The following is a 16,865-nucleotide window of genomic DNA, read 5'->3' as shown; positions in this document are numbered from 1 at the left end:
ATGTATCTGTATGTGTCATCTAAAAAAAAAAAAAAGCATAAAGTTTATGTATTAAACTACATGCATACAGTTTTTTTTGTAACTCTATGCACACCCACCAACACTGGTGTGACAGACTCTGAGCTTATAAGGCTGCAGAAGCTAAGCACGGTCAAGCCTGGCTAGTACTACAAAGGAAGGCAGGGTACTGTGGGATGCCAAAGAAACAGCAAGCCTCTGCGATATTCTGCCAAGCAAAGGCACAGGCACCTTGGAGTGGCTGGCATTACCCAACTCTCCCTAGCATACTACTTTTCAGTGTAGCTAACTAATACTCATAAAAGGAAACAGGTACTTTTAGCTGGCTGAAGATCCACTTAAGTAGATTCAGCCATTCTACTCATGTATCCCCTACAGTACATAAATGTTTCCCAGCTTAATCCCCTGACAATGTCCCTCATGTTTCTTCCTATGGGAGGAGGGGTGGCAATTTCCTCCTGCTGCTTTGAGCTGTGGCTCAAAAGGTCCCGAGTCCGGGATCCAAAAACCATGAGCGTTCCCCCCTCACAACAACCCAGGAAGTGTTTCCTCCATTTCGTAGACCCTTCTGCCTCCTTCCTCCCTAACCCAACCAACAACAACAGTCCTCAGCTGGGAACCTTGCAATCACAGGCCCCACATCCTGCCAGTAGGAGTCATCGTTCAACAATGACTGGGACTCTTACCCCTCCCCGCCAGGAGCTGTGAATGCTGCCTTCATAGCATCCTCCGCTTCAACTGGCCTGGGAAAGGCAGTGCATAGTGCTGAGTCACCGGGCCAGTCCCTACCTCTATATTGCTATGTAACCTAATAGAAAATGCCTTTAAAAACATGGGAGTGGGGCTCCAACAGGACTCATGTATTTGTCAGACACTCTTAATTCTTCTCTACATCAATGAAACCTACAGTTGTAATATGTTTTTTCTTTCTTACGGGGGGAGTCTGATATCTGAATGTGTTGGTTTTTATTGTTATTCATTGCACTTTTATTGTCATAATGTACTTGTGATATTGTAGACTGTTTAAACTTTTTAAGTGCCCAGCACATTGGTGTAATTACAAATTGTGGTATATTAAATAATAAGCTGCACTTATAATTACAATTGTGGACCTTTAAGATGGCAGCAAGTTCTCCATCTGCTCTTAACCCTTTCTCTGCCATTTTAAGTGGGAGGAAGACCTATTCCAGCCAAATTCCATTGGCTTTAATTAGACGAAAATGTGAACAATGCCATACCGTGTCAGTCCCCAGAAGAGCAGGGGAATGCACACGGACATTTAGGGGGGCAATGTTCAAACAGCTCGTCTAGGTGCAAACTCCACAGGCACCTTGTATTTAATTTTCTAAAGGAAAGTACAGTATATGCATGCCTTCCCCTTCAAGAACTGCCCATAGCACAAAGAGCCAGGAAGCTTGCACCTGCTTTTTCTGCAGGCAGATGTTTGGAAAACTAGAAACCCCACACCATGTACTTTTTGCCAGATTAAGTGAAGGCACTTTTCAGACAGCCAGCTCACATGGGTAAATCACTATGAGGGCCCCCCTTGGATTCACAATGGGTAAATGTGTCTGATTTATGAGAACATATTCTTGGAGTAAGGCGGCGTAAGAGCTCTCCCTTTCAGAGAATGCCACTGTGGAATGTGCTTGTGAGCGTACAGACTCCAGAGAGTTTCTCAAAAATTCAGTTTCTTCTTCAGTCTGCCAGAGGCATAAAGAAAGCAGGGAGGAAAGAAATACAGAAACATGATTACAGAAAAAGATCATATGGCCTATCTATGTAGTCTGCCCATCCACACCATTTGTTCATCTTTACAATCCCTACCACTCCCTCAGAGATCCTCTGTGCTTATCTCCTGCTTTCTTGACTTCAGATACTGTCTTTGTCTTCAACACTTCCACAGGGAGGCTGCTCCATGTATCTATTAGCCTCTCTTGTGGACAAGTAGGAATGAGATTGCTCCAAGAACGGGAAGATAGCTCTTGATCTAGACATTTTCCAAGGAAGGAAAGAATTCCATACTTGGAACAGGAGAGAGACGCTTTGAGTCATCCAGAAGGAATCTGGGTCTTACACAGCAGCCTGTTGTGATTTTACAAGCGGGACGAAGTTATACATACTGACTTGTCCAATCTGTGTAACCCATGGGAGAAAAGGAACCTGTGCCAACACAGAACTTAAGAAGAGCACTTTGTCCTGTATAGAAGCAGTGCAGCTACATATTATTTCAGTTAACTGTCCAAAAAGACGTAGAAATTGCCAGTCTATCCAGAAAGATATCTTGCCACAGTAAAGTAAGGGGATCTTGATTGAGAGAGTAGCAGATGAGTGAATGGAGACTACTGGTTATTCACCAGATAAATGCAGTCTGTCAAATCATTTCTCTTGAAGATGTTTTTGCTACAGTAAAGCTCTTTGTTGATAACAGTTGGAGTATGGTGTCTGTGTTTTCTGAATCCATATCAGTACACCTCAAGGGCCTAGAAGTGACCCTTTCTCCCTGTTCTGGAACGAACCACACTCAGTACTTTCCTTCAGAAGGAGGGGGGGTTACCTGCTATTTTCCCAGATAAAAAACTTTTGTGATTGTTCTCTGACTAATGAAGGCCTCTGATTTATTGCTTAAGTATGTGCATTCCATTTTGATTAAAAACCATCTTTTTCAGTTTTTTCCCGTTTAAATCACTATTCCTCATTCAATGAAAGCAATGCTCATGAGGGACCTGGTGCTGATCACTATTTGAATACTTCTCAGGGCCATAATTAGTCCTACTTTTTTAATCAGCAGAAAGGATGCGTGGACCACAGGGGTTCTTCATGATTAGGAAGACAATGACAACATTATGTGGAGAACTGGAAAGTTAGGGCTGGATTTTTGCTATAGCAGATCGTGGGGAAAACTGAAATGAGCAGTTCAAAAATATTAGGTTATGGAAGAGATTGTGAAAAAGTGTTATTTATTAAAATTAAACAGTTTCACTATTATGTGTTTTGAGTTATAGAGTATTGCACTTTTAATTTAATATGCACTTTCTTTCCAAAGGTCCATTTTTTAAGAGATTAACTACTACATTTTGTTCTGAAAATCAATTTCTTATATGCAGAAAAACTGCTATAGAGAAGTTAAGTAGCCACACCTAACCAGTCAGGTTTTCAGGATAGACACAATGATTATTCATGAGATAGGTTTGCATGCACTGTTGCATGCAAATATATCTCATGAATATTCATTGTGGATGTACTATTGCATGCAAATCTATCTCATGAATATTCATTGTGGATATCCTGAAAACCTGACTGACTAGATGTGCCCTGAGGACTGGGTTGAAAAGCACTGTCCTATTGTGATAACTGGTTAAAAGACAGGAAACAGAGAATGGAACTAAATGTCTTCCAAATAGCAAAAGGTCATTCGTGGAGTGCCCTAGGGATGTGTACTGGGACTGGTGCTGTTTAACATATTCATAAATGATCTAGAAAAGGGAATAACAAGAGAAATGATCAAATATGCAGATGACATAAAAATATTGAAAGTTGTTAGAACAGCAGCAGATTGACAGGAACAGCAGAAGAACCTTGTGAGTCTGGGAGACTGGGTATCTGAATGATAGATGAAATCTAATGTGAAAAAGTGCAGCAGGTTTAAAACCCGGGAAGCCAGGGTTCAAATCCTACTGCCACTTCTTGTGACTTTGGGCAAGTCACTTTTCCTTCCACTGCCTCACGTAAAAATTTAGACTGTAAGCCCTCTGGGGATAGGGAAACACCTACAGTACCTGAATGTAATCCGCTTTGAAGCATCTGAAAAAGCAAAATATAAATACAATAAAATAATTAAATATGCAACATCAGGTTCTGTATTAGGAATTACCACTCAGGAAAAGGACCTTGGAGTCCCTGTGGACAATATATTAAAATCCTCAGCTCACAGTGCTGTGGTGGTCAAAAAAGCAAATGGAATTTTAGGAATAATCAGAAAAGGAACAGAGAATAAAATGGAAAATATCATAATGTCTTGGTATCAAGTCATGGTGAACCTTAAAGCATTGTGTATAGTTCTGATAATCTCATCTCAAAAAAGGCATTGTGGAAGTAGAAAAGATGCAGAGAAGGGCAACAAAATGAGAGGACGGGATGCTCCCCTTATGAAGGAAGGTTACACGGGTTAGGGCTGTTCAGAGGGAATATGATAAGAGGTTTATAAAATCATGAGTGGGGAACTGATAAATAAGGAACGGATCTTTACTCTTCCACATAATACTAAAACAAGAAGACACTCCATGAAACTAATAACCAGCAGATTCAGAACAAACCATAAGGACTTTTTCACTCAAATCACAATCAAGCTGGTCAAACGACTACGACTAGCATAGCAGGGTTTAAAAGGTTTGTACAAGTTCCTGGAGGAAAATTGCATAGAACATTATTAGCCAGCCATTACTCTCCTTGGAAGTGAATAACAAGAAACAGGGTCTACGTTTTTGGGATCTATCATGTTCTTGTGACCTGACTGGCAACTGACAGAGACAGGATGTGGGGCACGATGGACTTTGATCTGACCCAGCATGGCATTTCTTCTGTTCTTATGAGGCTTGCTTTGTACATTTGTATATATTATCTGCTGACATGCTTGGACACCCGAAATAAAGATTACTTTGGATATGGCTGGTAAACAATCTTAAATGTATCCAATCATTGTCTTGTGTCATAAGATTCACATTTTATTTTACTGTATTATAAAGTTACATTTTTCTTTCAGTTTAGGCTGGAGGTAGTTTCTTTAGGTGATTTTCTACGCTTCATGAAGTTTGGCTATTTTGTTGTGTCAAGTTCATGCCCAAGGCAGGTATTTATTTGAGGAAACAGCCATTGTCAGGTTTGATGAAGTTGCTTTGCTAGCTTGTTACATCAATTCACTGGCTATGCCTTCATGAATTTGGTGAACAACATTGAAGATCTGGCTGTTAGTTCTTGTGCGTTTGCTTTAGAACTTTGCTGGCTAAACCTTCAGGAGTTTGCTGGATGACTTTGAATATTTAGATGATTAAGATCATACTGAAGGTTTTGGACTGAAGATCAAATAATAATTAGACCATATTTCATCATCTATGTCCTTATAACACTGACTTATATGAAGCTTCATCGCAACTGGCTTTGTCTAACATTACTTATTACTGAGAAGCCTTTTATTTATTAGCTGTCATATTTCCTCCATAAGTGTTTGACACCATTTATGCTGTATAGTTTTTTCCTTAATATTTTTATTTGTTGGCATTCACACTTTTTGTATTTATTATGTACTTTATGAAATTATCTATTAATGGTATCCTACATTATATTCTTTACTTACATAGATGTCTTTATTCAGAAGCATTTAGTTGGCAAACTCAGATGTTATCCAACTAAATGAATATTTGGGCACTTACCCAACTAAATGTTAGCCAGATATCTTTATTATCTGGCTAACATTTACCAGGATAACTTAAAGGCATTCTGGGGAGGAATTGGTGATGGTAAATGGAACCTACTCTGAAGAGAGAATAATGTTAAGTGGAGTGCCACAGAGATTCAGTGTTGGGACTGGTTCTGTTCAACATCTTCATGAGCGACATTACAGAAGGGATAGAAGGTAAAGTTTGTCTATGTGTGGATGATACTAAGATCTGCAACAGAGTGGACTTGCCAGAAGGAGTGCACAGAATGAGATGGGATTTAAGGAAGCTGGAAGAGTGGTTGAAGATATGGCAGCTGGGATTCAATGCCAAGCAATGCAGAGTCATGCATCTGGGGTGTGGTAATCCAAAAGAACTATATGCATTGGGGGGTGAAGGACTGATGTGCATGGAGCAGGAGAGACACTATCACCCAAAGGTCTCTAATGACCTGAAGTCAATGTAGCAGTGTGGCACGGCGATAGCAAAAGCCAGAAGAATGCTGGACTGCATACAGAGAGGATTATCTAGTAAAAAAAAGAGAAGTGATAATCCCCTTGTACAGGTCCTTGGTGAGGCATTACCTGGAGTACTATGTTCAGTTCTGGAGACCGTATCTCAAAGGAGACAGAGACAGGATGGAGGCGGTCCAGAGAAGGGTGACCAAAATGGTGGGTGGTCTCCATCAAATGATTTATGAGGAGATGTTGAAGAAACTGAATATGTACACCCTGGAGGAGAGGAGGAGCAAGGGTGATATGATATAGACATTCAGATAATTGAAGGGTTTTAATGATCCATGGTCGTCAACAAACCTTTTCCTTTGGAATCATTTTAGTAGAACTAGGGGTCATGATTTGATACTCCAGGGAGGAAGACGTAGAACCAATGTCAGGAAATATTTCTTCATTGAGAGGGTGGTGGATGCCTGGAATGCTCTTCCAGAGGAAGTGGTGAAGACTAAAACTGTGAGGGTTTCAAAGAGGCATGGGATAAACACTGAGGATCCCTAAAAGGCTAGAGGATGGGTATAAATAAAAAAGCTTAACTGGCACGAAGCGGCAGTTACTACCCTTAAGAGAAACATGGGGGCAACTTGCATGGAGTGGCAGTTACTACCTTGGGAAGCTTACTGGGCAGACTAGGTGGGCCATTTTGGTCTTTTTCTGCCATCATTACCATGTTACTATGAGTTATATTAGCTGGATAAGTTATCCAGATAACTCCAATATTCAGTGTTATCTGGATAACTTATCCAGCTAAATCTGGTTGTGCCATGGAGCTGTCCAAAGGTTAGCTGGATAAAATTATCTAGTTAACTTTAAGATAGCCGGCTAAATTCAATAGTGTAGCAGCACTATTGAATATACCTCCAAAATTAGACAAATAAGTTTATCCAGGTAACTTTGCTATCTGGACAGTGCCTGCAAATGGACCTCATTTTTAACTAATTGTGTTTTTCACTAAATAAATAATTTTCTATGACTTTGCAAAGATAAGTTTATCTTGCTAACTAGTGCATGTACATGTGTGTGTGAGTCACACACATGCTCCCTCTCTCAATCTCACATACTCACACAAATGCTCCCTCTCTGACTCTCTCACACATGAACATATGCTCATGCTCTCAAACACACATGCTCCCTCCCTCTCTCTCACACACATGTTCATACACAAACATACACACATTCCCTTTCTCTCTCTCTCACACACACACATGGTCTCACATACACAACTGCTCTCACTCACCTGAGCCTCTACCTCTCTTCTTGAATTGGAGTCCACCAGGCAGCCCCACGACCTCCTCTCCATTCAGGCTGCCAATGGGTTGGGATCTGCGAGCAATCTTAGGGCCTTTTCTTGAGTTTGGTCATTAGGCGGTTGATGTCAGCTAGCAGCCCCACAGCCTCCTCTCCACTTCAGCTGCTAGCTCATTCGGATGTACCAGTGGCCCCAGCCAGTTGGGAATCGGTCATTGGCACCACAGCCTCCTCTCCACTTCAGCTGCTAGCTCATTCGGATGTACCAGTGGCCCCAGCCAGTTGGGAATCGGTCATTGGCACCACAGCCTCCTCTCCATTTCAGTTGCTGACTGGTTGGGAAGTGCCAGCGGCCATGTAATCTTCTCTCCAAATGCCAGTAGCTAGGGGTTAGCCGGAAGCCCTGCAGCCTCTTCTCCACTTTGGGCACTAGCTGGTTGGGATTGGCCAGCGGCCCAGCAGCCTCCTTTTGACTTTGGCTGCCAGTTGGTTGGGATGCTCTGATGCCCTGTAGCCTCTTTGATTGCCCACAGGTTGGGATCCACTGGCAACCTTGGAGCCTTAACTTTACTTTGGCTGCTGATCAGTTGGGGTCAACTGGTGACCCAAGACCTCCTTTTTACTTTGGCCACCAGCTTGTTGTGATGTACCGTCAGCCGCACAGCCTACAGTCAACATTGGATGCCAGTGGGTTGGGGGCCACCAGTAGGCCCCAGTCTGCTGCCTCTTCTAAGTTACTGCCCTTTGCAAGTGCATGGCTTGCACAATGTGTTGCACTGGCCCTACTCATTAGTCCATTTGGCTCTGAGTTCTTCAGTTGGGATTCTGTCAAACAGAGGGTTCCCTCCTGCCTGTCTCCTGTCCCAAGAGGGTGGCTGGTGGATCCAAGGATGGGTATCTCAAGCCCTAGGATTCAGGGAGATTTGTCTTGGAATCCAAGACTGGATGTCTAAGGTTTATTCCAAAGAGCTAAAGAAGTCTCTAAGAAGAGGAGAGTTAAGCAATCATACTTCTTTTCTGTCTGAGAAAGATTTCTTCAGTGTTTTGAAGAAGTAGATTTTATTTGAGGGGAGTCAGAGGAAAGATTTTCTTGCAGTAAGAAAGTCCCACCAGAGATACTGCTTAAAAGTAAAGCATCAACATGAATTCCAGTGTTCTTACTGGGAAGAAGTCTGCATCAGGTTTGCATATACCACTGGGGAAGTGCCCAGGGCATGTCCCTTGTGAAGGGTATCTATTGCCATGGAGTACAGATTGGCTAATGTCCATGTTTGTGAGTGTTCTTCTGGAACTTTATTTGGTGCACTAATGTGCACTACTCAACTACTTCATACCTGCAATCACGTTTTAGGTAAAAGGATTTAATTTTGAACAACAGCCACCATGTATTTGTGTGTTTCTCTTTACTGGAGTAGAACAGAATGTGGCCCCAGCACTCTCCAGTGAGCCCCTGAGCCCTTTTGGCCAGTGTGGCAAGGGCTACACATGAAAATGTAGAAAATAATGAATTGATTAATGCAAGAATATTATCAAAAGGGAGACAAAGACTCAAGAAGTAAAGAGTGGTTGAAACCATTTGAAAGTCACTGCTGCCCATTTTCATTGGATGCTGCTTTGTTTTGTATTCCACTTTCCTACACTGTGTGTGTCTATTGAACTCTTTCTGTCAGCATGGAGGTGTGTTATGTGTTGTGATTCTGCAATGTAACTGCATACTGTAAATGTGAAGCTGTAACAGTAATAGCATACTAATTTGAGGAAAGTAAAATAAGCATCATGGCTTGAAAATAGAATTCCGTTCCCACTAATGACCTATCAGGATGGGCAGGAACTGATCCCCAGCAGCTTGCCACTCAGAACTGTAATTAATTGTGAATATTCATGGCAGCAGAAGTAGCACAGCCAGAACAGCCAGGGACATTCTGTGCCACAGGGAGTCTTCAGAATTGGGTAGATGATAATGACATTAATGTAGAATCAAAATATATTCACAGCATCAGAACAATAAGATTCAGAGATAATGAAATTATAGCAAATTAAGTGTAATCAAAATGTATTACAGTAAGATATAGTATACTATGTATAGTATATTTCATCTAGGCTTTAAATAAAAATGATATGCGGGTACCTAAAATAGTATATCCATCAGAGAACCCTAAAATAGGGTAAGTAATACCAGAAATGTTTTAAATGATTTGAGAGATGCTTAATAATGCAAGCTTTATTACACAATGACAAAGAATATCAAAGCTATTCAAAAACACACACACATATTAATCAGTTGTCCTAGTCAATCATTCCTCATTCATACCACTTCTAAACTCTCGTTAGTGCTATGCATTTATAGCATGTATAAATATCATATAAAACACTGTCAAAATATACACAGAGTGCTTGAAATGAAACAATAAAACCCTTTTCAATAGAGTTGAACTTCAAGAATGATACTTTGTGAATTGCAAATGAGTCACATGAAAGACACCTTCATTAAAAAGGGGATACAGCTGAACCACAATCAACCTAATAAACGAAGGTTGACCGACGTGCCGCAAATGCGCAGTAGAGAGCAGCTCTACCGCGCATGCGGCTCGTCGGTCACAGTGTGCCTCTTAAAAATAAAAATGGCGCTGTAGGAGCGGCGGCCCAAAGACCCGGAGCGGCGGCGGCGGCACCGGCCCGAAGACCCGGAACGGCGGCCCGAAGACCCGGAGCGGCGGCGGCACCGGCCCAAAGACCCGGAGCGACAGGAGCGGCGGCCCGAAGACCCGGAGCAGCGACCCGGAGCGGCGGGAGCGGCAGCGGCGGCCCGAAGACCCGTGCAGGAGCGGCGGCGGCACCGCCCCGAAGACCCGGAGCGGTCTGTCCCTCCCTCGCGCGCATGCCGCCGCCGCTCCGGGTCTTCGGGCCGCCGCTCCTGCCGCTCCGGGTCTTCGGGCCGCCGCTCCTGCCGCTCCGGGTCTTCGGGGCGGTGCCCGCCGCCGCTCCTGCACGGGGTCTTCGGGCCGCCGCTGCCGCTCCCGCCGCTCCGGGTCGCCGCTCCGGGTCTTCGGGCCGCCGCCGCCGCTCCGGGTCTTCGGGCCACCGCCGCCGCTCCCGCCGCTCCGGGTCTTCGGGCCGCCGCCGCCGCTCCGGGTCTTCGGGCTGCCGCTCCGGGTCTTCGGGGGAGATCGACTGAGGGGAGGAGGGAGGGGGGAGAGAGGGAGTGACTGGGGGGAGGGGGGGAGAGAGGAGTGACTCAGGGGGGGAGGGAGGAGTGACTGAGGGGAGGAGGGAGGAGTGACTCAGGGGAGGGGGGAGAGAGGAGTGACTGACTGAGGGGAGGGGGGAGGGAGGAGTGACTGGGGGGGGGGGGAGAGAGGAGTGACAGGAGGGAGGGAGGAGTGACTCAGGGGAGGGGGGAGAGAGGAGTGACTGACTGAGGGGGGGAGGGAGGAGTGAGGAGGGGAGGGAGGAGTGAGGAGGGGGGGGAGAGAGGAGTGACTGACTGAGAGGGGGGAGGGAGGAGTGACTGGGGGGGGGGGAGGGAGGAGTGACTGAGGGAGGGAGGGAGGAGGGGGGAGTGACTGAGGGGAGGAGGGAGGGGGGGAGAGAGAGGAGTGACTGAGGGGAGAGGGGAGAGAGTGGGGGAGGTGGGAGGGAGAATGAGGGGGAAGGAAATGATCCAAAAAAAATGTTAATGTAGCCCGTTTTAACGGGCTTAACGGCTTGTCCACAAGAAAGGATACTTTGTAACTGTTTCACAGGAATCTTTTGTAGAGTCCCATGCACATCTTTATCACTTCATATAGGTTCCACTACTATTTCTATGCCCCTACAAAGGCCTCTGTTTCGCCATACAGGCTCCTTCAGGGAAAATTATGTTTCATAACTATTCTTGCGTTGATACTATGAACTGTATTTAGTGAAGAGAACTTGATCTCTTATTGTTGATTCTACTTTATATGTTGATTTGCCAATTTAGGGCTAGATTTTCCTATGTCGGAGGGCTCCCTGAATCGCACGCTAATAGGCGGCGAGTGGGGCGAAGCGGGTGATGGGCCTGCGAAAGCCGGCAGCGATCGCACCTCTGTAGTGCGATCGCTGCCGGCTTTTGTACCCAATAGCGCCATCATAAAAGGTGGTGCTATTGGGCACAAAATAGGCAGGAAAGGGGTTCTTACCTTTTCGCTGTCCACAATGTCCTCGCGACATCCGCCCCGGTGCTACCCTGACTCCTCCTGTTCCGGTCTTGATACCACCCCCATTTAGTGATCGCACGTGAAAAGGGACTTTTCGCGTGCGATCGCTTTGGAAAATAACACCCTTAGTGTCTCAAGATTTCAACTGTTGCTAATTAGCAACTTGCTAAATACAGCATAATCATATGTGAACTTCCAATGTCTTCTCAGCATGTTGGAAACCTTTCCTTTGACTGTTTCCCAGAGTTGTATCGGGGCGGGGAGAGACAGGAGAGCTAGAAGTGAGGAAAGGGAAGGACAGAAGGATACTGCAGATTAGAAAATGGTGAATGAATTCTACCACTTGACCTTGCCAATAAAGAAATCTAAACTCAAATGTTTCCCAAGTGGAAGGGAGGGGAGAAGGAGATCAGCATTAACTGTATATCGTGGGAAACTGTTTCCATAGTGACTAGTTTCCATTTCATGCATAGGGTATGAATTATTCTGTAGACATCTAAGAAATCTAAAAGGCATCTTGGATACCACTTCAGAAATTTGGGAAAACCAGCTGCATCTAGAAAAAATGTCATTGAGAATGTAATATACAGTAAATGTGTGACCATACTCTATGGATGGCCCCTGTCATTACAAAAAATAATACAAAAAGGCCAACACAGAACCACTATTAAAGATCATATGGAAAAACCCCACAGTATCCACTATCAAAACTGTTGTGTTTGGCAGTGAACCGCTGCACTTACCCCTCGGGTGGGGCCTCCATTGCTATCCCCCTGGCACTGCTGGACTGCCTCTGTCTCCAACTCAGCGGGATGCTGTGCTGCAATATGGCAGGATGATGATAATAATGACTCCCACGGCAGGATGCCAGCCACACTGCTGGCTCCACTCCTCCTAGAGCATGCATGCTCCTGACTTCTCCAGTTTTAAAGGGCCAGCGATGGGAAAGGGCTGGAGGTACCCTTTGATGCCATCACTCTTCAGGCTTATAAAAGGCCTCTGCAGATGTCCATCCAGTGACTTGGCAATAGATCTCTCTACAGCCTGTGTAGAGTGAGTTGCCTGTGTCTTTAGTTCCTGGTCTTTGTCTGATCTCCAGTCTCTGGTCTTCATTTGGTTTTCAGTTCCTGATCTTCGCCTTGTCTTCAGTTCATCTTCAGGTCTTGTGGTCAGTTTTTCAGTGTTTCTCTTCATCTCATCTGCCTTACTGTGCTGCTCCTCCTCGCCTCCCTGTTCTGCCTTTCTGTCCCACCTTCCCTTGGATGGATCCCCAATATTGACCTCGGCCTATCTTTTGGACTCTCCTTGATTGCCACCTGTCACTGACCAATGCCTGCTACTGGATCTCCTTGAATGTCATCTTCCCTGACTAAGCCTGTCTTCGACTGCTCCTGCTCGCCTCACCTCATCCATTGATCTTCTGTCCCTCAACAGAATCCCCCACCTAAGATCTGCCAGCCCTGGCACCCGAGGGATCAACCTAAGGGGAACGTAGGCTGGTATAGACAAAACCCCAGTTAGGCTTCTGCCTCATCCAGCTTCCCCAGATGATGGTTGGGACCTGCAAGGCTCCACCCTGTAGTTTGTGCCAGCTCTACCTCAGTCCAAAGGTCCACGCCCACAACAAAAACTTTCTAATTGTATGAAACCCCTTTCTCACTGGGGTCATATTCGATGTGGTAGGGATTTACATGACTGCAGTCATGGGACCCATCCAAGTCCTCCAGGGATCACCAATGGGGACCAGAATGTTTCTCAGAGGCCCAAGGGGAACACTTACCCACAGCAACAGAGTTCAATGCCCACACGAGTGATAGTTCCAAAATCAAAAGTTTATTTGTACTTCCAAGGAAAACAATAATAATCTTCTGGTAGAAACATGCAGTAAACAATAGGATACAGTCCACAGAGAAATAAAAAATCTCTGGCAACAATCATCCTTCTTCCAAGAAACTTCTTGGACTTTAGAGGCTCACTTTCAAACATTCAACCCCAAGGCCTTCGAAGCACCACATTTCTAGACAACGTCATTCCTGAAGCTTCCCAGTAGGGATTTGACCCTTTGTTCCTCAGGGTTTTCTCCATCTGGACTGGCTTGTAGGAATATTTTTTCACATTCTTTAGACCAAACAACTTTTGTGATGAAATTTCTCTTCCCTCTCCCCAGGAGTCCTCTCAATCTCTGTGAATCCTAGGACTACCCCTTCAGATGGCCACGCAGGCATCTTAAACAGACTTTCAGTAGAACGCATCCCCTTTGCCTTTTGGGGTTTGCGTGATGGATGGAGGTAGACGGGGTTGTACTAGTGATAGGTTCATTCTGCAAAGGGGATGCGTTCTACTGAAAGTCTATCTCTTGCAAGCTGCAAGCAACTTCTCTGTTAAGAGATCTGCAAACACACAGAACTCACTGACCTTTTATTGAACCTAGAGATCAGGAATTCTCTAGCAAGGTACTTTTGTGATCCTAGGTAGGGGTTACATGTGTAACTGTGAGGCTGACAAAAGAACAGTTTGGTTGGCAAACTAGGCATTAGTAAGGGTCCTCTATCCAGGCTGCTAGTTGAATGGTTGGGACTGCATGAAATTATTGAGATAATGGATTAAATCAACCTTAAAATTAGGCAACCAGACTAAGGAGAACATACTGGGTCAGACCAAGGGTCTATCAAGTCCTTTATCCTATCTCCAACAATGGCCAATCCAAGTTACAAGCACCTGGGCAAGGAAGATCTACCATAAGTAAAGCTCCTTAATGCTCTAGAAGGACTGAGTTCAAGCTATGGTAGCTGCAATCATGGCAAAAGGAGGTATAAGGAATGGCATGGTGTTTATTTTAGAAGAACAAGACCCTGAGCAAGCTCAACAGGAAAGAAGATGTATTCTCAGAGAAGAAAAATAAGGGCAACAGGAATAACTCATTATAATGCTTATAGTGATTCCAGGGTAAAAGTAAATTGTACACTCTACAGAAGTTTAGCAACAAAAAGAGAAAGTAATTAAGTCACAGCTTATAAAACTGTTACAACTTGATGTGATTGAGGAACCAGATAACGAATGGGCAATAGTGTTAATCCCGAAACCTAATAGTTTGCACATATAAAGACAATTAATGCTTTTTTTTTAAAACTGTGGGTAGATTCTTTACAAATAAAAATAAAACAAAATATGGTTATTTTACTAGTCTACATCCATAATGTATCCTAGAATATGTGAAATACTTTACATATATTAGGTTATATACTGAAGTGTAATGATTCACGGGATATATATATATATATATATATATATACAGTATATACAGAGTAATGGTAAATCTAATACGGTGTGTGGGCACACATGTACTTGCATATGCTGACTCGCATCCAGAGACGCAGCCATTTTTTAACACATGCGCAAATATTCACGCATGGTATATGATAGGCTGAACGTGCGTATATGTGCGCACAATTGTATATGGACACACACTTCTGCACGCAAATGCCGCCTCTACAGTGTAAGTGGGGGGACTTTAATAGAAATATGCACTGACGCAATTACCAGTTAAACCACTTCATTCCCAGTTCGTCCAGGAGGAATAGGACTTCCTAAACCCCCTATAGAAATAGCCTTTCTTTTCCCTTCTTTACCCTGACACTTTAAACCCTGTTGACATGCTTATATTTTTTGTTTAGAACTTACATGCCATCCATAGCAGAAATAAATTTACGTTGAGGGGATTTTGGTGCATGATTGTACACATAAATACTTAACATAGAAATATAGAAACATAGAAATGACGGCAAAAAAGTACCAAATGGTCCATCTAGTCTGCCCAGCAAGCTTATGGTAGCATCAGCTGTGCCATACAGGTCTCACCTATAATGGTAGCATCAGGGGGTGGCATCTGCCATGGAATACAAGTTACCCCCATATTTAGTTTCCCAAACCATTAAAGTCAGGGTCCTTGTTGTTACTCTCTGAGTCTAATTCCCCTTTATCTCTTATCCCTTGCTGTTGAAGCAGAGAGCAATGTTGGAGTTACATCACAAGTTTAAGGCTTATTGGTTAAGGGTAGTAACAGATGCATCAGCAAGTTACCCCCATGCTTATTTTTTTTCCCAAACCATAAAATTCAATGTCTCTGTTGGTTGCTGTCCGAAACTAATTCCCCTTTTCCCCCTGCCGTTAAAGCCGAGAGCAATAATGAGTTGCATCAACAGTATGAAGGCTTGTTGGTTAAGGGTAGTAACCACCACACCAACAATTTACCCCCATGAACTCTTTTCCTCATTCCCATCCTCTAGCCTTTAGGAATCCACAGTGTTTATCCCATGCCCCTTTGAAATCTTTCACCACTATTGTTTTCACCACCTCCTCTGGAAGGGCATTCCAGGCATCCACCACTCTCTCCATGAAGAAATATTTTCTGACATTGGTTCAGAGTTCTTTGGAGTTTCATTTATGCACACATTTCATGATAAAGTCCTTGAATGCCCATGTCCGACCCAGACCACGCCCATGCCCTGTCCCTTTTTTGTGCTCTCTTACTTATGTGCTTACAGGGAGATACGCAAGTAAACAGGTGGCTTATAAAATCTGCTCAGCACCCCTGCCAGACATACTCATGTATTTCCTAGTTTTGGAGCATGCCAGGCTTTTAATATTCACCTAGATATATATATATTGGTGCGCAATCCCCCGGCACGGCCGCCGTGCCGGAGGCCTCGGTCCTGCCCCAGACCAGCACCCCGCCCACACCCCCGCCCTCTTCCCACCCCTTTTTCAAAGCCCCATGACATACGCGCGCCCCGGGGCTTGCGCGCGTCACCGAGCCTTTGCAAAATAGGCTCAGCGCCTGCAGGAGGGGTTTTAAAGGGTTACGCGCGTATGTTACGCGTGTAGCCCTTTTAAAATCCGCCCCATACTGTACATGCTTTGTAGGTACACACAATATTCAGAATGGACTGAATTTCAGGGGCTTTGTTGAAGTCTGAGGGAAGGATAATTTTGACTTTATAATATATTAGATTGACCAAAGATATATGCTGAGGACAACCTGCAACTTCAGATCAATATTCCCCACTGAGTGGACAATACAGTACATTTCAACTATACCCCAACAAATCGAAACTGCACATGTTTAATCAAAGCATGCACTTTTGCCCCTTTAAATTTGGAACTCGTGCTGGAGCTGCTGCCTTTCCTGCTCCCTGCAGACACACAGGCTTTCTGAATCTGAAGTAATCCTACCCAGTGGGAAAGAGGAAGCAAGTGGAACAAGCATAACTTGCAACATCTTGAAGGCAAATTTAAAATAGATGAATAGTTTAGGAATCTTTCAGGTATGAGAGAGCTGTTGAATAAACCTCATTACATCTGATGTTATGACACCATAGAGGGAGGCTAATAGATATATATATTTTTTACATAGGGAACTATTTTTGAAGAAACTTTTAACCAATAAAGTTTCAGCTGTTTTTCATAAACTATCA

This window comes from Rhinatrema bivittatum, chromosome 2 (assembly GCF_901001135.1).
Source record: "Rhinatrema bivittatum chromosome 2, aRhiBiv1.1, whole genome shotgun sequence".
Classification (NCBI taxonomy): Eukaryota; Metazoa; Chordata; class Amphibia; order Gymnophiona; family Rhinatrematidae; genus Rhinatrema; species Rhinatrema bivittatum.
This window is presented reverse-complemented; position numbering follows the sequence as displayed.